Source organism: Schistocerca serialis, chromosome 12 (genome assembly GCF_023864345.2).
Source record: "Schistocerca serialis cubense isolate TAMUIC-IGC-003099 chromosome 12, iqSchSeri2.2, whole genome shotgun sequence".
NCBI classification, from domain to species: domain Eukaryota; kingdom Metazoa; phylum Arthropoda; class Insecta; order Orthoptera; family Acrididae; genus Schistocerca; species Schistocerca serialis.
Genome location: NC_064649.1, coordinates 43,786,246 through 43,812,585, shown reverse-complemented (window position 1 = coordinate 43,812,585; position 26,340 = coordinate 43,786,246). Strand labels below are relative to the sequence as shown.

Genomic DNA, 26,340 nt, shown 5'->3' with positions numbered 1-26,340 from the left:
ATTCTGTTCAGTACCTCATTAAATACCTGGTCTACCTATCTAATCTTCAGCATTCTTCTGTAGCACCACATTTCATAAGCTTCTATTATCTTCTTGTTTAAACTATTTATCATCCATGTTTAACTTCCATACATGGCTACAGTCCGTACAAATACTTTCAAAAATGATTCCCTGGTAGTTAAATATATACTCGATGTTAACAAATTTCTCTTCCTCAGAAACGCTTTCCTTGCCATAGCCAGTTTACATTTTACATCCTCTCTGTTTCGATCATCATCAGTTATTTTGCTTCCCAAATAGCAAAAGTAGTCATCTACTATTATAATTATCTCGTTTCCTAATCATATATATGCTGAGTTACAGGATTTTAATTCGAAAATTACTGTAAAATTTAATTTCTGCGGCTTCTTTATCACAAAATTTCCCACGGACGTGCCCGCGCCACAGGAGCAGCCGAAGGCTCTATAAATCCCAAATACGGTCCTGAGCGCGGGGAGTTCGAGTGCTAGTGCAGGCTCTCAGCTCGCTGCCTTCTACCTCACTCACTCTCTCTCTCTCTCTCTCTCTCTCTCTCTCTCTCTCTCTCTCTCTCTCTATCTGTGTGTGTGTGTGTGTGTGTGTGTGAGAGAGAGAGAGAGAGAGAGAGAGAGAGAGGGGGGGGGGGGGGGGGCAGGGGAAACTCCAAACACGCGCTGGTCCTCTCGTCGCTCCCATGCGATGGCGAATGGAGGCGCCGTGAAAAATCTGTAAATAAATCGTAATTCCCCACCGGCACACGTGGCGCGGACATCCGCCTCGGCAGAGAGAGTGTGTGCTCTGTGTTTAGTGGATTGGATGGTCCGCCTATTGACTCAGGTGGCGCAAGGCGCGCCTTCCACGTTCCACGAGACCAGAATTACCAACTGACCGCCCAGGTCATTACGCAGGCTCCGACGTTGGAGGCGCGGCGTTTGCCTTCGTGGTGGACTTCCATCTCTTACGTGGCTGGTATATGGACCCTGTCTGTTCGAACCGCAACATGCCTTATCAAGTATCCTCTCTTTTCGCGTCGCTGCTCATGAATCGTGGACTGCGGGAAAACTAGAAAATAAGAGAATCGGAGCGTTTGAGATGTGGTGTTATACTAGGATGTTGAAAATTAGGTGGACTGGTAAGATACGGAACGAGGTTTTCCGCAGAATTATCGAGAAGATGAGAATACGGAAAACACCGACAAAAAGGAGGAACAGGATAACCGAACGTCTTTAGACATCAATGGAGAATAAACCTTGTATAATGCCAGCCATTCGTGGTTGCGAAACTTCAACAAATGTCGACCGATGATTCCGAGACAAAACAAAAGCCGGCCGCGGTGGCCGAGCGGTTCTAGGCGCTTCACTCCGGAACCGCGTGACTGCTACGGTCGCAGGTTCGAATCCTGCCTCGGGCATGGATGTGTGTGATATCCTTAGGTTAGTTAAGTTTAAGTAGTTCTAAGTTCTAGGGGACTGATGACCTCAGATGTTAAGTCCCATAGTGCTCAGAGCCATTTGAACCAATTTTTAACAAAACAAAAGAGAAAACACGCCAACAAGCGACCACGAAAGAGTCAACAATTTTGCATCAAAAAGCAACTTCCGTGGTGCTTGAGCGAGTTGTAGAGAATGAAAATCGTAGGAAGAGAAAGTGGAGCCTGCCGGGGTGGCCGAGCGGTTCTAGGCGCTTCACTCCGGAACCGCGCGACTGCTACGGTCGCAGGTTCGAATCCTGCCTCGGGCATGGATGTGTGTGATGTCCTTAGGTTAGTTAGGTTCAAGTAGTTCTATGTTCTAGGGGACTGATGACCTCAGAAGTTAAGTCCCATAGTGCTCAGACCCTTTTGAACTGTTTTTTGAGAAAGTGGAGTTTAGCCAACAAATATTTGAGGACGTTCGCTGCAAGTTGCTACTCTGAGATGAAGAGGTTGGCACAGGGGAGGAATTCGTGACGATCTGCATCAAATCAGGCAGAAGAATGTTTTGCAGTTTAAAATCTGGTTTCGAATCCTCTGCCTTGCCATTATATAAGAAAGCGACTAATTTCTCGTCCCTCCTTTCTCTGTCCTTCGCTTTCCTCAGAGGAGGAGCTGACATTGTGAAGTCCACGTGCAGCAGCGGCTGACCCTGGAGCCGGGCGACACGTGCTGAGGCTGCTGTTTGCTGGCCACGCCGCTGTTTGCCCTGGCCACAGGTGCCCCGTCCAGGCGGGACTCGACCGGTATGTTGTGGGCAACAGCCGGATGTATAGGCGGCTGCCGTGAAACGCACGCGTCAGTCTCTGCTTCTAGTTGCCGATCTCGAGACCAAACGCAACAAAAAGTTTCCCAAATCATGACAAGCGAACCTCGTTCAGCGAAAAAAAAAAAAAAAAAAAACGCTAGGAAACACACCCAGACGCACCATATAATGTAACGTTTTCAAAACCCCGTAATTACCACCAATTTGGACGCTGAAGTTCGAAATTTAGCTGAAGTTTTGTCTCAAGTACAGATAGTGTTGAGGATCAGTGAATAAAGTTCAAAACCATGACACAATATGCATTAGATGAGTACGTGACAAGCAAGATCGTAAGAGATGGAAAAGAGCCACCGTGGTACAACAACCGAGTTAGAAAACTGCTGCGGAATCACAGGGAACTTCACAGCAAACATAAATATAGCCAAAGCCTTGCAGACAAACAAAAACTACGCGAAGCGAAATGTAGCGTGAGGAGGGCTATGCGAGAGGCGCTCAACGAATTCGAAAATAAAGTTCTAGGTACTGTCTTGGACGAAAATCCTAAGAAATTTTGGTCTTATGTCAAAGCGGAAGGTGGATCAAAACAAAATGCCCAGACAGTCTGTGACCAAATTGGTACTGAAACAGAGGATGACAGACTAAAGGCCGAAATACTAAATGTCTTTTTCCCAAAGCTGTTTCACAGAGGAAGACTGCACTGTAGTTCCTTCTCTAGATTGTCGCACAGATGACGAAATGGTAGATATCGAAATAGACGACAGAGGGATAGAGAAACAATTAAAATCGCTCAAAAGAGGAAAGGCCGCTGGACCTGATGGGATACCAGTTCGATTTTACACAGTGTACGCGAAGGAACTTGCCCCCCTTCTTGCAGCGGTGTACCGTAGCTCTCTAGAAGAGCGTAGCGTTCCAAAGGATTGGAAAAGGGCACAGGTCATCCCCGTTTTCAAGAAGGGACGTCGAACAGATGTGCAGAACTATAGACCTATATCTGTAACATCGATCAGTTGTAGAATTTCGCAACACGTATTATGTTCGAGTATAATGACTTTTCTGGAGACTAAAAATCTACTCTGTAGGAATCAGCATGGGTTTCGAAAAGACGATCATGTGAAACCCAGCTCGCGCTATTCGTCCACGAGACTCAGAGGGCCATAGACACGGGTTCCCTGGTAGATGCCGTGTTTCTTGACTTCCGCAAGGCGTTCGATACAGTTCTCCACAGTCGTTTAATGAACAAAGTAAAAGCATATGGACTATCAGACCAATTGTGTGATTGAATTGAAGAGTTCCTAGATAAAAGAACGCAGCATGTCATTCTCAATGGAGAGAAGTCTTCCGAAGTAAGAGTGATTTCAGGTGTGCCGCAGGGGAGTGTCGTAAGACCGCTGCTATTCACAATATTCATAAATTACCTTGTGGATAACATCGGAAGTTCACTGAGGCTTTTTGCGGATGATGCTGTGGTATATCGAAACGTTGTAAAAATGGAAAATTGTACTGAAATGCAGGAGGATCAGCAGCGAATTGACCCATGGTGCAGAGAATGGCAATTGAATGTAGACAAGTGTAATGTGCTGCGAATACATAGAACGAAAGGTCCATTATCATTTAGCTACAATATAGCAGGTCAGCAGCTGAAAGCAGTTAATTCCATAAATTATCTCGGAGTACGCATTAGGAGTGATTTAAAATGGAATGATCATATAAAGTTGATCGTCGGTAAAGCAGATGTCAGACTGAGATTCATTGGAAGAATCCTAAGGAAATGCAATCCGAAAACAAAGGAAGTAAGTTACAGTAAACTTGTTCGCCCATTGCTTGAATGCTGCTCACCGGTGTGGGATCCGTATCAGATAGGGTTTATAGAAGAGATAGAGAAGATCCAACGGAGAGCAGCGCGCTTCGTTACAGGATCATTTAGTAATCGCGAAAGCGTTACGGAGATGATAGATAAACTCCAGTGGAAGACTCTGCAGGAGAGACGCTCAGTAGCTCGGTACGGGCTTTTGTTGAAGTTTTGAGAACATACCTTCACCGAGGAGACAAGCAGTATATTGCTCCCTCCTACGTATATCTCGCAAAGAGACCATGAGGATAAAATCAGAGAGATTAGAGCCCACACAGTGGCATACCGACAATCCTTCTTTCCACGAACAATACGAGACTGGAATAGAAGGGAGAACCTATAGAGGTACTCAAGGTACCCTCCGCCACACACCGTCAGGTGGCTTGCGGAGTGTTGATGTAGATGTAGATGTAGATGTAGAAGGCTGCGCACAACCTTCCTCTGTAACGGTACCAAAGAGCCGCGCTCTGCGGCGTCAAACTCGGGCTCGGCGACGTTTCAAACGGCAAGGTGTCGACACATGGAGCAAAAGAAGTTCATCTGACGTGTAAGGCCACACTGGAACCAAAGTCCACCACAATTCTACCCACCGCAGCTGTGGACGTGCCACACGATGGGGAGGTAGTCACACCCCCTTTTACCACATTTCTCCCCTTGTTCTGAAGCCTCTGCGATGGAAGAAACATACCGCCGTTTGAGTCTCGTACGGATTCCCGTATGGAGGACGTAGTGATAAGACATCCCTGGGGTTGTGAAGCAGCTGAATGGTTTGAAAATAAATAAATCACCAGGTCCTGATGGGATTCCAATTCGGTTTTACAGAGAGTACTCTACTGCATTGGCTCCTTACTTAGCTTGCATTTATCGCGAATCTCTTGCCCAACGTAAAGTCCCGAGCGACTGGAAAAAAGCGCAGGTGACGCCTGTATATAAGAAGGGTACAAGGACGGATCCTCAAAATTACAGACCAATATTCTTAACATCGGTTTGTTGCAGGTTTCTCGAACACATTCTCAGTTCGAATATAATGATTTTCCTTGAGACGGAGAAGTTGCTGTCCATGCATGAGCACGGCTTTTAGAAAGCATCGCTCCTGCGAAACGCAACTCGCCCTTTTTTCACATGATATCTTGCGAACCATGGATGAAGGGTATCAGACGGATGCCATATTCCTTGACTTCCGGAAAGCGTTTGACTCGGTGTCCCACTGCAGACTCCTAACTAAGGTACGAGCATATGGGATTGGTTCCCAAGTATGTGAGTGGCTCGAAGACTTCTTAAGTAATAGAACACAGTACGTTGTCCTCGATGGTGAGTGTATCATCTGGAGTGCCCCAGGGAAGTGTGGTAGGTCCGCTGTTATTTTCTATCTACATAAATGATCTTTTGGATAGCGTGGATAGCAATGTGCGGCTGTTTGTTGATGATGCTGTGGTGTACGGGAAGGTGTTGTCGTTGAGTGACTGAAGGGGGATACAAGATGACTTGGACAGGATTTGTGATTGGTGTAAGGAATGGCAGCTAACTCTAAATATAGATAAATGTAAATTAATGCAGATGAATAGGAAAAAGAATCCCGTAATGTTTGAATACTCCATTAGTAGTGTTTGAATACTCCATTAGTAGTGTAGCGCTTGACACAGTCACGTCGATTAAATATTTGGGCGTAACATTGCAGAGCGATATGAAGTGGAACAAGCATGTAATGGCAGTTGTGGGGAAGGCGGATAGTCGTCTTCGGTTCATTGGTAGAATTTTGGGAAGATGTGATTCATCTGTAAAGGAGACCGCTTATAAAACACTAATACGACCTATTCTTGAGTACTGCTCGAGCGTTTGGGATCCCTATCAGGTCGGACTGAGGGAGGACATAGAAGCAATTCAGAGGCGGGCTGCTAGATTTGTTACTGGTAGGTTTGATCATCACGCGAGTGTTACGGAAATGCTTCAGGAACTCGGGTGGGAGTCTCCAGGGGAAAGGAGGCGTTCTTTTCGTGAATCGCTACTGAGGAAATGTAGAGAACCAGCATTTGAGGCTGACTGCAGTACAATTTTACTGCCGCCAATTTACATTTCGCGGAAAGACCACAAAGATAAGAGACATTAGGGCTCGTACAGAGGCATATAGGCAGTCATTTTTCCCTCGTTCTGTTTGGGAGTGTAACAGGGAGAGAAGATGCTAGTTGTGGTACGAGGTACCCTCCGCCACGCACCGTATGGTGGATTGCGGAGTACGGATGTAGATGTAGATGTAGAAGATAGAACCGCGACGCCCAGTGCTGGCGCGTTTTTATTGTGAGAGGGCGAGGAAAACAATCCAGACACACCGCGGTTCAGAATCGGCACGAGAAGGTCGCAGGGGTGGCAGAAAAGGCATCAATGAACCCACCCCTTTCCCTTGGGCATCAATTCCCGCACATTTCGCTGACGAAAACGACAGCTGTGCGGTGAGCACCGGGAATGCGTTCATCACAACCTTTAACACTGTTGACAACTTCGGTCGTTTTAAACCTCTTCTAACAAGGGAACCTCCCCACCGCACCCCCCTTAGATTTAGTTATAAGTTGGCACAGTGGATAGCCCTTAAAAACTGAATACAGATCATTCGAGAAAACTGGAAAAAGTTGTGTGGAACCATGAAAAAAATAAGCAAAATGTAGAAACTGAGTAGTCCATGCGCAAGATAGGCAACATCACGGATAGTGTGAGCTCAGGAGCGCCGTGGTCCCGTGGTTAGCCTGAACAGCTGCGAAACGAGAGGTCCTTGGTTCAAGCCTTCCCTCGAGTGAACAGTTTAATTTTTTTTATTTTCAGACAATTATCAAAGGTCAGGCACTCACACATAATCAACTTCGCTCTCCAAAATTCCAGGACATGTTCAGATTTGCTTGGATATATGCAAGATTTGACGGTCTACACACGGAAAAATTTGAAAACGTTACAAACATATGTTTTGACAGAGCACAGGGAAAACTGTGCGATTGTGAAACTGTTGCAGCCGGCCGGGGTGGCCGAGCGGTTCTAGGCGCTACAGTCTGGAACCGCGCGACCACTACGGTCGCAGGTTCGAATCCTGCCTCGGGCATGGATGTGTGCGATGTCCTTAGGTTAGTTAGGTTTAAGTAGTTCTAAGTTCTAGGGGGCTGATGACCTCAGAAGTTAAGTCCCATAGTGCTCAGAGCCATTTGAACCATTTTGTTGCATTCATTTGTTGCAGTTTACGTGACAAACTCTTATGTTTTAATCACTTTTTTGGGAGTGATTATCACATCCACAAGAAAACCTAAATCGGGCAAGGTAGAAGAATCTTTTTACCCATTCGCCAAGTGTACAAGTTAGGTGGGTCGACAACATATTCCTGTCATGTGACGCACATGCCGTCACCAGTGTCGTATAGAATAAATATATCAGACGTGTTTTCCTGTGGAGGAATCAGTTGACCTAAGACCTTAGGATCAAATGCTTTCGGTTCCCATTGGAGAGGCACGTCCTTTCGTCTACTAATCGCACGGTTTTGCGGTGCGGTCGCAAAACAAAGACACAACTTATTACAGTGAACAGAGACGTCAACGAACGAACGGACAGATCGTAACTTTGCGAAAATAAAGAAAGTACACTTTTCACTCGAGGGAAGACTTGAACCAGGGACCTCTCGTTCCGCAGCTGCTCACGCTAACCACGGGACCACGGCGCTCCTGAGCTCACACTCTCCTTGATGTTGCCTATCTTTTGCATGGACTACTCAGTTTTTATATTTTGCTTATTTTTTTTCATAGTTCCACACAACTTCTTCCTGTTTTCTCGATTGATCTGTGTTCAATTTTTCAAGGCCTATCCACTGTGCCAACTTATAACTAAATCTGAGGGGGGTGCGATGGGGAGGTTCCCTTGTAAGGACTTTGTGGGGGTTGCTTTCCCATCGAACGTTATCTCACACGTTTCGAACGCAGCGCGACCGCAGTTGTACGGGCTGGAACCACTTGGGACAGTTCAAAACACTTCGACGAAATTTGAACGTGTTCCAAAGCAGTTAAGGGTGCCACGTTTTTTCAGCGCTGCTATTTTGTATCTTCCTGTAGCACGTTCACAGGGGGATGCGACACAGACACATGCGTGAATAAAACAGCAAGGGTCCCCCAAATACTCCTAGCTACGCAAAACCGTCGGTGGCGCCCGTCCACCTTTATTGAGAACTTTAAAAGTGCACCTGTATAGACAGAACCCATGAAGACGTCCTAGGCTCTCGCAGACCGGTAACCCTTTCCACACTCTCCGTTTCCGGATGACCAATATCAGGCGCAAGAGCAGCAATGTATCTGCGAAAGAGCAGCAGTTTAGACTGCACATGCAATGCGGAACTGTGAACTAGATGTAACGAGCGCCGAACACTGCCTGTATGCATGGAGGTGGGGAGTATTGTATTGTCAGTAGAGCAGCAGTAACAGCAGGTCAGGAGTTGTAACGTGGGCTAGTCAGTGAATATCACTTGAGAGACAAATCCCTCAGGGACATTTCAACCCTTCTAAAGCTGCCCAAGGGGACTGTTGCTGATGTGATTGTGGAGCGGAAACAAGGAGCAACAACCACAGCGAAATCAAGAAGAAGCAGACCTCATGGATTGGCGGACAGCGGCAGTGGACGCGGGGTGACTGCAAAAAAATCGCACGATATCAGCGGAAGGAATACTTCGCGAGTTCCAAAATGCTGTCAGAATTTCAGTCAGCACAATGACTGTGCACAAGGAGTTAAAGAGAATGGGGTACGAAGGCGAGCAACTGCTCGTAACCCACACATTTCTGTAGTCAGTGCAAAGCGACGTTTGAAGTGGTGTAAAGAGCGAGAATGACTGGAAACGAGTGATCTGGGTGCCAACAGAGGGCGTTGTACAATATGGTATTGTTTTTCGGGGTCTCCTTAATGTGCATAAGAATACGCTAAATGCGAAAATATAAGAACACATTTCACAGCAATGTGCTGTGGAGGAACAGTTCGGAGGTGATGATTGTATCAGCATGAGTACGCACCCTCTCAAAGCAGCACCTGTGAGGTAACCGTTTGTGAACAGTAACATTCTTGAAATGGAATGGCCTGTCCAGAGACCCTACATGAATGCAATGTACCACCTTTGGGATAGAACGCCGATTTCGCTTTAGACTCCGTCATTCAGGATCACTATCTTACCTGGTTTCGACTCTTGAGGAACTGTGGGCTGCCATTCCTCCACATGCATTCAGACACGTGACTGAAAAGTTACTCCAACAGAATTCGAGGCGTCATAAAGGCGAAGGATGGATGCATTCCTTACCAGCGTACACTAAATGGTTACCGGATACTTTTGACCAGATAGCGTAATTATTCTTATAAAAAAGATGTGTCCAGAATGAGATTTTCACTCTGCAGCGGAGTGTGCGCTGATATGAAACTTCCTGGCAGATTAAAACTGTGTGCCCGACCGAGACTCGAACTCGGGACCTGTGCCTTTCGCGGGCAAGTGCTCTACCATCTGAGCTACCGAAGCACGACTCACGCCCGGTCTTCACAGCTTTACTTCTGCCAGTACCTCGTCTCCTACCTTCCAAACTTTACAGAAGCTCTCCTGCGAACCTGCAAAACAAGTACTCCTCAAAGAAAGGATACTGCGGAGACATGGCTTAGCCACAGCCTGGGGGATGTTTCCAGAATGAGATTTTCACTCTGCAGCGGAGTGTGCGCTGATATGAAACTTCCTGGCAGATTAAAACTGTTCGAGTCTCGGTCGGGCACACAGTTTTAATCTGCCAGGAAGTTTCAAAAAAGATGTGACTTCCAAGCAGGGGAAGCGCTTGGAGTGGATATGCCTATTGTGCGCTACGTTGTAGAAGGGCGTGCTCTTTGAGAATGAATCCCAGTTTAGCATTCAAAGAGGTATCGGACGTAGCCTGACAAGGAAAAAAGTGGGCATCCGCAAACATAAGTGAAGGGGTACCTGTGTACGAGACATCGTCTGCAAGCCGGGTGGAACACAGTTGCACGTCAAAATTCTGGTCTCGCAACTGAAGAAGTCTCCGTTAACGTAACACGTACAGTTACGCCACAGAAAGATTCATTCGGACCACTGAACATAGAAGGCCGTGTTCAGGGGTCTGCAACACAAGCGGCCTCACCCGTGCCTAGAGATGCTTGTATCTGTAACGGCACGAGCAGCGGCCCTACATCTTTTCTCCTCTCGAATTCTTGAAGAGCGAGAATGTTTGCAGCAACCGAACAGACAGACAAAGTGCAGTTTGCGCACGTAGTCGCCTCAGACCGCTTACAAGTCTGCTGAGACGTGCCTGACGCAATGCACAAGACGCAGCGTACCTGTCTGGCTGTGTGTGTGTGTGTGTGTGTGTGTGTGTGTGTGTGTGTGTGTGTGTGTGTGTGTGTGTGTGACATGTTACGTTTATTGTGAGTTTGTACAGAAAGTAGGAGTATACTGTTCATGTCATCCCGTTGTCCATCCATTGTGGATTATCACTCGTTTCCGTGTAGTGTGTCGTAGCAAGGCTGGTGACCCTCCTTAAGACTGTTTTGTAAGAGTAGCGGTAAGGGACACTAAACTAGGTTCGCAGATAAACGCTTGCTACTTACTAAACGAGCAGTGCGTCACGTAATTTGCGCCGCTCGCCGATAAACGTGCGATTTCCTTGCGGTAGCTGTGCTCGGCAATGTGTCTGTCTGCTGTTGCGCGACTACAGACACGCCATTGGAATCGGTTGCATTGAGTTACATTAGAGGAGTACCGTTGCGTAGACGCATCGATACTGCCGTGCGGCTCGTGTCGTGACATTCACCGTATAGCCGTGTTTTCCTAGGAGCAGATATTCTGCGCCGTGTTGGACGTACCTGTAATGCGCCCGGCGAGTTGCTTCGTGCCCTCAAATGGTTCAAATGTCTCTAAGCACTATGGGACTTAACATCTGAGGTCATCAGTTACGTAGACTTAGAACTACTTAAACCTAACTAACCTAAGGACATCACACACATCCATGCCCGAGGCAGGATTCGAACCTGCGTCCGTATATATATATATATATATATATATATATATATATATATATATATATGTGTGTGTGTGTGTGTGTGTGTGTGTGTGTGTGTGTGTGTGTGTGTGTGGGTGGGTGAGAGAGAGAGAGAGAGAGAGAGAGAGAGAGAGAGAGAGAGAGAGAGAGAGCCAGCTACTACGGTGGGATGAGATTGCTAGAATCCGTGGAAAATTAAGGGAACACTTTTTCAAATGTTATACCTCACACTGAAAATTTGGAAAATTGCAGTAACGTATGAGCGGAATCCAATAATGGTCTCTGTAGCAACGCTGACGATGACTAATCAACTGAGTTTGAACCACTTCCCCCAGAATCTCAGCGAACTTCGAAACCACCTCTTTAACCCACAAGCCAATGTCGTCCGACCAAAAAAACAGAAAACATAAACTCCACTTTTAAAACTGTCTCGAAGAGCTGGCGAAACCACCATCACTAAAAGATGAAACAGACACGTCCTTCAAAACCAAACAGATTCTACCTCGGTTGTGATCAAAACAGGGGCCAGTAATACTGGTATTAGTAGAGTTTTGCTATAGCGATCACTTCAGTCATCATCTGCCGACTGTTTATCTAACATCGGCAAACCTCAAAGTCCTTCTTTCTCCTCCATGGATTTTAGTTGCTACTCCAAATTTTTCTTTTGTTTCCTTTACTGCTTGCTCAATATACAGATTGAATAACATTGGTGATAGGTTACAACCCTGTACTCACTCCCTTCCCAACCACTGCTTCCCTTTCTTGCCCCTCAACTCTTATAACTGCCATCTGGTTTCTGTATAAATTGCAAATAGCCTTTCGCTCCCTGTATTTTACCCCTGCCACCATCAGAATTTGAAAATAGAGTATTCCAGTCAACATTGTCAAATGCTTCCTCTAAGTCTATAAATGCTAGAAACGTAGGTTTCTTCTAAGATAAGTCGTAGGGTCAGTATTGGCTCACGTGTTCCAACAAATTTTCACACCTGTCAACACCTGCTTTCTTTGGGATTGGAACTATTATATTCTTCTTGAAGTCTGAGGGTATTTCGCCTGTCTCACATATCTAACTCACCAGATGGTAGAGTTTTGTCAAGGCTGGCTTTCCCAAGGCTATCAGTAGTTCTAAAGCAATGTTGTCTACGTGCGGTGCCTTGTTTCGACTTAGGTCTTTCAGCGCTCTGTCAAACTCTTCACGCAGTATCATATCTCTCATTTCACCTTATCTACGTCCTCTTCCACCTCCATAATACTGCCCTCAAGTACATCGCCCTAGATGCTGCAAACTGAAAGACATGGCACTTAAATCGACGCGCTACTGCTCCTCTAGACTCTGTCAAACTAGGCATCAGTGTCGCAAGCACACCTACAGTTGTGCACTGCACGTTTTAAGGAGCTTTTGAGCATGCGCGACTTGCGTGACGTAATTGCCTTACTGTTCAAATACAGGGTGTTTCAAAAACGACCGGTGTATTTGAAACGGCAATAAAAACTAAACGAGCAGCGATAGAAATACACCGTTTGTTGCAATATGCTTGGGACAACAGTACATTTTCAGGCGGACAAACTTTCGAAATTACAGTAGTTACAATTTTCAACAACAGATGGCGCTTCAAGTGATGTGAAAGATATAGAAGACAACGCAGTCTGTGGGTGCGCCATTCTGTACGTCGTCTTTCTGCTGTAAGCGTGTGCTGTTCACAATGTGCAAGTGTGCTGTGGACAACATGGTTTATTCCTTAGAACAGAGGATTTTTCTGGTGTTGGAATTCCACCGCCTAGAACACAATGTTGTTGCAACAAGACGAAGTTTTCAACGGAGGTTTAATGTAACCAAAGGACCGAAAAGCGATACAATAAAGGATCTGTTTGAAAAATTTCAACGGACTGGGAACGTGACGGATGAACGTGCTGGAAAGGTAGGGCGACCGCGTACGGCAACCACAGAGGGCAACGCGCAGCTAGTGCAGCAGGTGATCCAACAGCGGCCACGGGTTTCCGTTCGCCGTGTTGCAGCTGCGGTCCAAATGACGCCAACGTCCACCTATCGTCTCATGCGCCAGAGTTTACACCTCTACCCATACAAAATTCAAATGCGGCAACCCCTCAGCGCCGCTACCATTGCTGCACGAGAGACATTCGCTAACGATATAGTGCACAGGATTGATGACGGCGATATGTACAAGGTCCGGCAGAAAAACCTCCCCTTTAAGGAAAGCTAATAAAAACAAAACCAAATAAGGTAGAACAATTTTATTTATACTAAATAAAAGTACATATTATGCCATTTTAGAAAATACTCTTATGGTCTTACTTTTTAAATAAAACATCCCTTAAATGGCTTCCTGCACTGTCGACACACTGTTTGAGTCTTTCCCTGAAGTTATTCATTACTCTTTGAGTCATTTCAGGTGGAACAGCTTCAACCTCTTGTGTAATTGCTTCTTTCAGGGCTCGTAAAGATTGTGGACGTTGTTCATAAACTTTTGCTTTTAAATAGCCCCAAAGAAAGAAATCACAGGGCGTTAAGTCCGGCGATCGTGGGGGCCAGCCAATGTCTCCACGCAACGAGATCACATGTCCAGGAAACATTTCCTTCACCAATGCCAGTGACTGCCGCGTTGTGTGGGCAGTAGCACCATCTTGCTGGAACCACACGTTCTCTATTTCACCAAAAAGCTCCCTTAGTTGCGGTTGGAGAAAGTCGCGGAGCATGGCACAATAGCGTTCACTGTTGACGGTTAAATTCCTATTAGGGCTATGAAGTGGTCGTTGATGAAGTTCTTGGGGATTGTGTTCACACCAGTACCTGCAATTTTGGCTGTTCACTGTTCTGGCAAGGTGAAAGTGTGCTCCATCAGAAAAAATCACAATATCGTTGGGACGAATGTTCCGAAGAAGGTCTTGGCACAAACTTACACGGACACCACAGTCTCGTTCACTCAGTTCCTGCGTAGTTACAATTTTGTAAGGATGCATTTTAAGATCTCGATGCAAGATTCTTCTCACACTTCGATCAGATATCCGTAATGCTGCCGCATGCTTTTTAGCGGATCGTCGAGGAGATTGTTGAACTGAAGCTCTAACTGCATCAACATTTCCGGGGCCTGTTGGAGTCCGTGGTCGTCCAGGTGGTTTCCTTTTTAATGCGGATCCTGTCTCACGAAAGTTAGCAACCCAAGAATAAATTGTTTTCTTATCGGGAACAGGGTCCCGTCGTCCGAGCGCAAAGCGAACGCGAAAAGCACGTTGAGTATTAATAGGCGATTCGCCATTTTGAATAAAATCTTCCACTACGAAGGCACGATGTTCACCAGACCACGCCATGGCGTACACTGAAAACGGCACGCAGGCAGCTACTTAACGACGCGCCCCCCACCACTCTGCTCCTTCTACTGTCCGCTGCACGTTACTTTGTAATCGGGGAGTTTTTTATGCCGGACCCTGTATGTGGGCAGCATTTGGTTTACTGACGAAGCTTATTTTTACCTGGACGGCTTCGTCAATAAACAGAACTGGCGCATATGGGGAACCGAAAAGCCCCATGTTGCAGTTCCATCGTCCCTGCATCCTCAAAAAGTACTTGTCTGGGCCGCCATTTCTTCCAAAGGAATCATTGGCCCATTTTTCAGATCCGAAACGATTACTGCATCTCGCTATCTGGACATTCTTCGTGAATTTGTGGCGGTACAAACTGCCTTAGACGACACTGCGAACACCTCGTGGTTTATGCAAGGTGGTGCCCGGCCACATCGCACGGTCGACGTCTTTAATTTCCTGAATGAATATTTCGATGATCGTGTGATTGCTTTGGGCTATCCGAAACATACAGGAGGCGGCGTGGATTGGCCTCCCTATTCGCCAGACATGAACCCCTGTGACTTCTTTCTGTGGGGACACGTGAAAGACCAGGTGTACCGCCAGAATCCAGAAACAATTGAACAGCTGAAGCAGTACATCTCATCTGCATGTGAAGCCATTCCGCCAGACACGTTGTCAAAGGTTTCGGGTAATTTCATTCAGAGACTACGCCATATTATTGCTACGCATGGTGGATATGTGGAAAATATCGTACTATAGAGTTTCCCAGACCGCAGCGCCATCTGTTGTTGACAATTGTAACTACTGTAATTTCGAAAGTTTGTCTGCCTGAAAATGTACTGTTGTCCCAAGCATATTGCAACAAACGGTGTATTTCTATCGCTGCTCGTTTGGTTTGTATTGCCGTTTCAAATATACCGGTCATTTTTGAAACACCCTGTACATACGGCGTTGATAAACAATGTGCACGGTTCACGACGTGCACAACTATCCCTTGCCACCCAACCAGATGTTTACATCTATGCCACCAGGTGGTAGCACACTGCGGCAGACTTTTACCCCCGTTCGCTCGGCATAAATCCTACTAGATGATAGCACACTCCTCAAATGTGCTAATTCACTCACTATATGCTTTATTTTGTGCGTTTCTGAAAGAGTTATAGTATATTAAGTTATGAATTTTATCATACAGTAATCCATTTGAGGAGCTGAGAATCATAAGAGCCTAAATCACATCACCTCGATTGTGAGACTGTAGCATTTATTCATGCTTCCGAAATCTGTTGATCTTATGGTGAGCCAGGTTTATCTGTGCTGTAGGCCGGCACTGAATATAGGAAAATCCACAAATAACTGTGTCACTGGTTTCTTTGATATTAGCTTTCGTGATGACTGGGTGTTGTGTGATGTTCTTAGGTTAGTTAGGTTTAAGTAGTTCTAAGTTCTAGGGGGCTGATGACCATAGATGTTAAGTCCCATAGTGCTCAGAGCCATTTTTTTTTATTCGCTTAACTGTAGGATCGACGGCGGGGTGTTTTCGGCCCTTATGGGTCTGTGCCTCATAGTCGAATGACAATGTTGGCAGACAATGTTGGGAGACTACTAGAGTCTAATCATTTTCACGAACTGTAGTTTGTGTTTGGAGTTGGCTGTTCACTGTGCGGGAATCTGCTTTCGTGTGCAGTGTAAATATGAACTAAGTTGAATCTATTTTAAATGCTACTAGAAAAGCAAAGCTGTGAGGACAGGTCGTGAGTCTTGCTTAGTTAGTTCAGTCGGTAGAGCACTTGCCCGCGAAAGGCGAAGGTCCCGAGTTCGAGTCTCAGTCTGGCACACAGCTATAATCTGCCAGGAAGTTTAAAAATGGTTCAAATGGCTCTGAGCACAATGGGACTTAACATCTGAGGTCATCAGTCCCCTAGAACTTATAACTACTTAAACCTAACTAAGGACATCACACACATCTATGCCCGAGGCAGGATTCGAACCTGCGACCGTAGCAGTCGCGCGGTTCCGGACTGAAACGCCTAGAACCGCTCGGCCACCGCGGCCGGCCAGGAAGTTTCATATCAATGCACACTCCGCAGCAGAGTGAAGACCTCATTCTGCGAAAAGGAAAGTAAATTACCAGGAAAAGTGAGTCGTAAAGAAACTAGGGCCTCCGAGAAAGATCCTTTGACTGAGAAAGTGACGAAATCAAATAAGCGTGACTACAAGCGAACATTTAACAGGGAAGTGTACAGTTAGCACAAGTTGCAGTGTGGGTGCAGCGTAAGAATATCTGACTTCCAGCCCGCAAGTAAATTCGCGAACTGATACATCTGTTAGGGATCTTGTACATTCGGCCACAAAAATGGAAAAGAACGATAGATCCCCTTACACAAAAATGCGAAATGGAGAGTTGCGAAAGCTTACACATTATTTCGCTATTGCCCTAAACTGAACTTATGTGCAAAACAATGAAGTTCCAAAAAAGCAATTCTTTCTTTTGGCAGATAAGTTACGAATCTTATTATTATTACTGTTATTATTATTGGCAGTGGCTCAGTGGCTGTAGTTGTATGAACTTGTTGATAAGCATAACTGTTATACAGCAGGTGCTATTAATTGCACACTCTCACATTTATCTGAATCTAAAAATTTGTGAACACCCCGGATGTATATTCACGAGCCGTCACTGCTATCGGCTGTGACTGCAGCATGTGGTGACCCTCCTCCGTACTGAATTTCCACAGTCACAGTGCGTGTGCAGGTCTGTAATGCTAATCGTTTATGTAGTGTCATGTCCCCAATCGCTGAAATCAATTTCATCTCGGCCTTCTTCTAAACAGTAGTGTATATAACTATTTTCCTCGAAGTTTCAACATGTATGTAGCAATGGTGGTCATGCTACCCAAAATTTGTTCAAATATGTGTGAATTCCTAAGGGACCAAACTGCTAAGGTCATCGGTCCCTAGACTTACACACTACTTAAACTAATTTAAACTAACTTACGCTACGGACAACACACACACCCATGTCCGAGGGAGGACTCGAACCTCCGGCGGGAAGAGCCGCGCAATTCATGACATTACGCCGTTAACGGCGCGGCCAAAATTTGTAACCTGGTGACGAAGCTTGTATGGCTAATTACATCTACCTATGTAATAGCACGATATGTATAATGTACTGTAGGTACTCAGGTCTGAAGATGGTCATCGCTGACAAATTAGTAAACAGACTGATAAACATTTGTGTTCCGTGACTGGATTTATAATATAAAAAATGGCCAAATCCAGTAACGAAGACGCTGACAACGTGAAAACACGGGGTAAAGGCCGGGAAACATAACTGTGTAATGTTACTATACAATTCAGCTTTGGTCTGCTGTTGTGTTGTTATTGTTGTTGTTGTTTGCGAACAATAACTGATACAGCTGTCACGGCAATTCTGTGTATTGCGCTACCATGAGAGATACAGACGTAAGATTTCTGTAATAGCGATGTTGACAAATTTTTAGAGTTGTTTCCGATTGGTAGTCGTATCTTTTTAAACGCTTTTGTTTACCTGACTCTGAATTTCTGCTATGTATATCACGAGCCAGCGAGTTATCTGTCAGACGCTATACATCTTAAAAAATCTTGTACGTCCCTCAAAATATCTCGTTAATTAGTAAAGGCATCCGAAAATGTTTTCTCCATCTTCAGTAGCACAATCATTCACGTCTAGCGACACGAAGTATAGAATTTTGTGTGTCCTGGTTTGGTTGAAATAAGCTACAGAAGAAAATTGTTTTCCGGGAAATCTAATTCCTTTCATATTATCAAAATTTTGTAAGCCATTATTTCAAGTCTTGCTGATGTGTTGCGAATACATAGAAAGAAAGATCCTTTATCATTTAGCTACAATATAGCAGGTCAGCAATTGGAAGCAGTTAATTCCATAAATTATCTGGGAGTATGCGTTAGGAGTGATTTAAAATGGAATGACATTTTAAGTTGATCGCCGGTAAAGCAGATGCCAGACAGAGATTCATTGGAAGAATCCTAAGGAAATGCAATCCGAAAACAAAGGAAGTAGGTTACAGTACACTTGTTCGCCCACAGCTTGAATATTGCTCACCAGTGTGGGATCCGTTCCAGATAGGGTTGATGGAAGAGATAGAAAAGATCCAACGGAGAGCAGCGCGCTTCGTTACAGGATCATTTAGTGATTGCGAAAGCGTTACGGGAAGATAGATAAACTCCAGTGGAAGACTCTACAGGAGAGACGCTCAGTAGCTCGGTACGGGCTTTTGTTGAAGTTTCTAGAACACACCTTCACCGAGAAGTCAAGCAGTATATTGCTCGCTCCTACGTACATCTCGCGAAGAGACCACGAGGATAAAATCAAAGAGATTAGAGCCCACACAGAGGCATACCGACAATCTTCCTTTCCACGAACAATACGAGACTGGAATAGAAGGGAGAACCGATAGAGGTACTCAAGGTACCCTCCGCCACACACCGTCAGCTGGCTTGCGGAGTATGGATGTAGATCTCCTGTGGAAGAAGACAAATAGGGAAAATAACAAGTCCTTGTGGAACTTCTGCAATGCGCCACCAAAACAAAGCAAACAATACAATAAAGATTAAGAAGACACGAACGCACAGTCCGTTACTATGACTTTACATTACTGAGCGTGGCGAGAAGATTTGAACTTCCCGTAAGTTTTTTCATATTGTGTGCCACTGCCGCAAGTTAGTTAAAAGACAATTCCATTTCCCGTCTTGGCTGTATAACCATCACTGTCATTTCACAAAGTCAGATGATCTCGGTGATGGGCCGTTTCCAAGTGGTCATTCATACACCCGTAATTAAAATTTAATAAGAATTAATTGGGGACTACCAATGCGGTTTCCGTAGTGACAGATCCACATTAAATCATTTATTCACTCTAGCAAAAATAACGGAGAAGGCGTGGAAATTCAATGTAGATGTCTGCATATTGTTTCTAGATTTCACAAAGCCCTACGACAGTATACACCGTCAGGTACTCCTAAATATACATAATGAGGGAATTTGAAATACCTTCAAAGCTAATTAGAGTAATTAAAATGTGTACTGACGAAACTTCGTGTCGTATAAAGACACCTGTGGGAGAAACTGATAATTTGAAGATGTGCTCTGGACTGAGACAAGGTAATGCCATTTCGAGTATTTTATTCAGCCTTGTCTTAGGGAAGATCGAGAGAGAATTTACTAATATTAATCCACAAGGGATCCAAATGCAGAGCGTGAACATTACTAGAGTAGCCGACCCACATGATGTAGCATAAATAAGTAATTCCAAAGTAGAATTAACAAGAATGATACAAAGCTGTCACAAAATCGTTGAGAAGACAAGATTACGTGTTTATGAAAAAAAGACAGAATATCTGGTCATAAGTAAGAAAACCTGAAGTGCCGCACCTTTGTCTGTAGATGGAATCCCTTTCAAGACAGTTGGCCGCTTCAAGTACTTAGGGTGTCTTTTCAGTAATAACAATAGAGCAGATACAGAAGTAGATGCCAGTCTAGCAAAAGCGAAAGAAACGCTTTTTAGTTTTATCAGAATCTTAAAGAAAAGACCACTTGTACTAACTTCAAAATGGCTTGTGTCAACCGACTGTCATGGCAGTAACATTACAGCATGTGAAGCATTAATATTTGGAAAGAAAGATGAAGAAAAACTGTTAATATTTGAGGAAAATATTGAGTAAAATTTTTTGACCTGTGTATGATGAAAATACTGAGAAATGGAGGATAAGAAAAAACATAACGAATTAAGAGAGGTATACAAATACCTTAACATCGTCGAAGTGCTAAAGAAGAGAAGGTTGAACTGGGCAGGCTATATAGCAAGGACGACAGAGAATAGAATACACAGAATAGCATTCTGCAGGGCAACTGGACGAACGAGAGGAAGAAGAAGACCCGGAATTAGCTGGCGAGATAACATCCCGCAGGATACAGCTAGGATGAACATCAACATAGAATGGATAAACAGTGCACTCGACAGAAAGAAATGGAAGAGGAAGAGGCTCGTAGATCAGGCGTATGATCGACAAGGCCTCTGCAACATGTAAAGAAAGAAGCGTGTGAATGACAGGCGCACATTGTACACACCCATCCAGGGTGACGATTTAAAATTACGAGGGCATGGCCAAGGTGGTAAATGGAATGTCTTTTAATTAATTAACTTCCGATGTTGAGAGATGACGCCCCCGTCGTTACTTTCCGCGCATGAGGAAGTCTTTTGGATATTCACGATTTTAGAATTCTACACACGGCACAGTCAATTGACGTTCCACGTCATCGGCCCATTCGCAACCTGGTTGGCGACAGCTGATTTATAGCCAGGCAAGTCGTACACACCTACCGCGGGGAGCCCACTTTGAGCAGAAAGCCGCTCTTGTAAAGAAGGCTCTGAAGAGTCTGCGAGCGTGAAGCAAGGCGCGCAGTTGCGACAAGCGTCGTGTTGGGATTGGCCAATGAGGTCAGCGGTCACACAGAGGTCCCAGACGTCTCCTGTGTCTCTCTTTAAGCCACACAGGGAAACTACTTTGTGCCAGATACTGTCAGCTTCCGATAGTCGACGTGGAAAGCGTGCCGACCCACAACACACTTTAGCTGCTACTTAGACATGCGACCGATCGCTATTCTAATAATGGTTGGATTTACGCTACACATTGAAAAAAATGGAGCCAGTCACGGAAACAAAAAAAAAGAAAGAACTGTCAAGTGCCTTTCTTCAGAACCTCTCTCTGTGGACGGGATCGCTAGTTCGAATTCTGATGGAAGAATAAATTTCAGTACCTATATCTATACTGACAGCAATTTGGAAAGACTGCTCTAGCCAGACAAACGAAATTGAGAGTAGTGAAATCTCTTGTGTTTCCAGTTTTCCTTTATGGAGCTAAAATGCGGACAATTACTGTAGGAGAATGTAAAAGAATTGATGCTTTTGAGATGTGGTCATACAGGAGGTTGCTAAGAATATCACGGGTGGACAAACGAACCAACAAATCAATCCTTCAAGAACTCAGGGTGCAGAAGAGATTGTCCAGTGTTTGTTTCCAGCGAATCTTGCAGTTCTTTAGTTACGTAGTTCGACGACAGGAGGATAACTGGGAAAAGATGGTTATCCAAGATAAGGACGAAGGAAAAGAGTGCAGGGAAGACCACCGGCACGATGGATGGACTAGGAAAAAGAGGAGACAAACCAAACATGAAGCCAGCTACTCCGAGATGCAGGAGACTGGCAAAAATGGAGACAGACTGTTAAGATGATTGTGTGATGGGTCACCAATTTTCAATTATTAAAGACGGAGTACTAATACTGATGATAATGATGATGATGATGAGCTATACTTGGCTGGTAAATGGAAGAGGACGGCGTGTTAACGCCTTGTAGGCTCTATCTGTGAAGGCTAATGCCGAGCGCTACCTTCTCTACCACGTGCCTGATCCGCACATGAGCTTCGTTCCTAATTACCTCGTCGTCGACGGGCCTTACGTAGCTCGTAGCGGCACACGGTTCCTTATAGAGCTGTGCACAAATTTAAATTCCAAATCCCTCCACAGAGATTCACGGGGTGATCCGTCCGTCGGATGAGGATGTTAAGCTTTTGCTTCTATGCCGTGTTACACCGTCTCCCTTCTACCACCATCAACTTCTACAACACTTCTTACAGCTACCTCCACTGAACTGTTACCCGCAAAACACCTTACACTCAAGTTCGAAGTGGATAAAAGAAAAGAAGGAAGAGGTCATCACAAACGGAGCGCAAGATCGGATCAAGGGAGGATGGGGAGAGAAACAGACCGTGTCCTTGCAAAGGAACAATCGCGGCAGTTGCCTAAAATGATTTAGGAAAATCACGGAAAACTTAAATCAGGTTGACCGGATGGGGATTTGAACCGTTGCCTTCCCGAATGCGAGTACGTTGTGCTGACCACTGCGCATCCTCGCTCGGTCCCAAAGTGGGGTCGTATTGCAAAGTTTCTAATAGACCGAGAGTCGCAGGACAGAGGTTCATTTAGCAACGCAAGAGCATCACACGAATGCTCGTGCAATTGCTCTGGCAGATGCTACAAGAGAGGCGTCCTTCATCATTAAGAGATTTACTGCTAAATTTTAGAGTGTGTCGTTTCGAGAAGAGTCGAGCATATTTCTTTCTCCCCATACACTTCGCGAAATGACCACGAAGAGAAAAACTATAGGAATTAAGAGTCCATTTGGAGATTTTGTGTATGTCATTCCTCTTATGCATTATTCGGAAATTAAGCAGAGAGGTGAGGATACGGGAAAGGAGGGTGTTTGTGAATGTACCCCCCGCCACACACCTTAGTGTAGCAGCAGGTTCCGTAGCGTGCTGACGCTAGCCAGATGTGAGGCGACTTTCCCCGCTGGCTCCGTTCCAGACGCTGGACGAGGCCCAACCCACAAACCCACAGCGAGGAGACGGCACAGGTGCGGGACTGTTTACACTGCGGCCTCTACCCTACTCAGCAATTCCCAATTCTTTTTAGGGATGTGCACACTTTCACACTTCATCTTCCTTTCATTTTTTTTCATTTACTCTATTTACTAAATACAAACTTATTTTTTTACTGAGTCGGCACCTCTATGGAAGACGTTTATTTCGGTTTCCAAACATGTTTTCGCGTCCTTCGTTCAGGACATTGGCATTCTGAGTAAACACTGCCTCATCGTCTGCCTAGGAATCTTCTTGCTCAACGCTTGTGCAGATTCGACCATGTCTGGGTGTTATACTTGGAATATAACATATACGTTGGCACAGGGATCCTCTTGAATGGCGTACAACAGGAACACTTGGCAAGCAGAATCAAACTAACCTAACATGGGCGATACTACGCCGACGTTATTACCAAATGCGTCCAAACAAGACCAACGTGTTGTTATTCTTTTCTTGTCTGCCGAAGGACAAACACCACTAGATATCCACTGGAGAACGAGGCATGCGTATGGCTCAAATGGTTCAAATGGCTCTGAGCACTATGGGACTTAACATCTATGGTCATCAGTCCCCTAGAACTTAGAACTATTTAAACCTAACTAACCTAAGGACAGCACACAACACCCAGCCATCACGAGGCAGAGAAAATCCCTGACCCCGCCGGGAATCGAAACCGGGAACCCGGGCGTGGGAAGCGAGAACGCTACCCATGCGTATGGGGGCACTATCTCTGTCGAAAACCACCGTTTTGGAATGGTGTGCTGCTTCTTCATGATAACGCATTTCCATATCGCGTATATCGTAACGCAGATTTTTTCTCCCACTTTGAAACACCAGTCTTCGGATTGGTTTGATGCGGCCCGCTGCTAATTCCTCTCCTCTTCAACTCAACGTAGCACTTGCAATCTACGCCCCGAGTTATTTGCTGGATGTATTCCACTCTGTGTTCCTCTACAGTTTCTGCGCACAACGGCTCCCCCTAGTACGATGCAAGTCATTCCCTGATGTCTTAACATATGTTCTCCTTGTCAGTGTTTTCCACATACTCCTTTCCTCTCCGATTCGGCGCATAACCTCCTCATTCCTTACCTTATCAGTCCACGCCAACGCTCGGGCACCCGCCCTTCAGCCCCGACATCTCCACGGTTATCATGCCCTCGGTTCCTTAAAAAAGGCCTTGAGGGGTCGACGATTCGTGTCGGGCAAGAAAGTGCAGCACCCTCTTGCAGACACGGTCTTTTACCAAATGGTATCTTCAACCTAGTGCGCAGGTGGGATGTTTGCCTCAGTGCCAGATTGGCATACTGACTCTGGACTGCAAGCCTTCGAAAGCAAATCTTTGATCGCCCTTCATACATACACTACCGGGTGATCAAAATGTCAGTATAAATTTGAAAACTGTATAAATCACGGAATAATGTAGATACAGAGGTACAAATTGACACGCATGCTTGGAATGACATGGGGTTTTATTAGAACCAGAAAAATACAAACGTTCAAAAAGTGTCCGACAGATGGCGCTTCATCTGATCAGAATAGCAATAATTGGCATAACAATGTAAGACAAAGCAAAGATGATGTTCTTTACAGGAAATGCTCAATATGTCCACCATCATTCCTCAACAATAGCTATAGTCGAGGAATAATGTTGTGAACAGCAATGTAAAGCAAGTCCGGAGTTATGGTGAGGCATTGGCGTCGGATGTTGCCTTTCAGCATCCCTAGAGATGTCGGTCGTTGCAACTTCAGGTAACCCCAAAGCCAATAATCGCACGGACTGAGGTCTGGGGACCTGGGAGGCCAAGCATGACAAAAGTGGCGGCTGAGCACACGATAATGACCAAACGACGCGCGCAAGAGATCTTTCACGCGTCTAGCAATACTTTGTATTTTTTTTTTGTTCTAATAAAACCCCATGTCATTCCAAGCATGTGTGTCAGTTTTTACTCCTCTATATACATTGTTCCGTGGTTAATTAAGTTTTGAAATTTATAGTGACTTTGTGATCACTTGGTACCTGAAAAAATGGAAGCACCGAAAAAGGGAGTAGGAAACGAAATGAAGTTTTACAGATTGGATAGGGATTTGATATTATTTCAGTGATTACAAAATTGAGTAAATTTACAAATAACTAGGCACTTTAAGCTCACTTATCAGTATGGTGTTGCGCCCCCGACTGCCCTGGATGCATTCACTGATTCGGCTCGGGACGGTGTCTAAGCCGCTGTATTGTCTCTTGAGGCAAGCTGGCGCACTAATGTTGTAACTGGTCTTCGATACCCTGCATACTGGCACTGGGAGGAGCTGATGTATGACCTGGTACCACACGTGTTCTATCGGAGGCAGATCTGAGGATGTTGCTGGGCGAAGGAGTACCTCAACATCACGGAGACAGTTCTTGGACACACGTGGTACGTGTGGACGAGCATTGTCCTGCTGGAAAATGGCACCACGATACTGTCACACGAGAAGTTACTCGTGAGACGCAGGACGTGGATGGTGTACCTTTGTGCCGTCAGAGTTCTCTCTGGCACCACCAACCGTTACCTCAAGTCGTAATGGATGACTCCCCACACCAAGAACCCAGGAGTAACACCGAAGAGCCTCTCCAAAATATTGGAAGAATGGAATCTCTCCCTGAGTCGCCGCCACGCTCCCCGGCGATGGTCATACGAGGTAGTGCAAAACCGAGATTCGTCGCTAAGCACCACGCACTGCCTTAATCGATTTAAGAAAACCTAAGCATTTCTGGCTGCAAGAAATGAACCTCCTTCCTCTTCTGGTTTTCCTTCCAATTTCTTTAGTTTGGATTTATATATTAAACTCGCTTGTTCGTTTGTATTATCACCTTAACGCTTTCCTCCATCGGGTGCCGATCATTATGTCAGCGGTACTGGCCATCTACTATTGCACTACGACGAATTTTGTGTCGAACTGATTAGATGTGGCGCTTTTGGTACTGCTGCGACTCCTCTTGCGAAAATCACGCTGCCCAGTGGAAACGCTTCACGGAGGGAGACACTAGAGGCTTGGTGCAGTTGTGCTACAGGACAATAGCGTTAACTTCAACGTTTGCACGATTTTCATTTTTACAAAATTGGGATTCCTATTAATAGTTCCTTTACATATTTAATTGGTTTCTATTTTTTTTAAGAAATTTCAACCATTTGACTGTTGACTGTTCATTTATTTTACACAATCATGAGTTCGGCTTGTAGCCGTTCTCAAATACATGTTGAAAAGTTAAAATATGTCTGACTTGTCTGCGACATGTAATGGTCGAAAAAACATATTTCTGGTCTTCTAGACCAGTTATCGTATTACAGGATACGAAGCACCTATAAATGGATGCCTCGACAGTCTAACCTCTTCATACAGCTTTGTATCACTATTA

General features: G+C 45.2%; 1 protein-coding gene across 2 annotated transcripts in view; it reads right to left on the bottom strand.

Annotated features, from left to right (window-relative positions):
- The window catches only part of LOC126428129 (all trans-polyprenyl-diphosphate synthase PDSS1), an 804,750-nt gene that overhangs the window by 19,054 nt on the left and 759,356 nt on the right, over window positions 1-26,340 (bottom strand). The gene's annotated exons all lie outside the window — the stretch shown is intronic.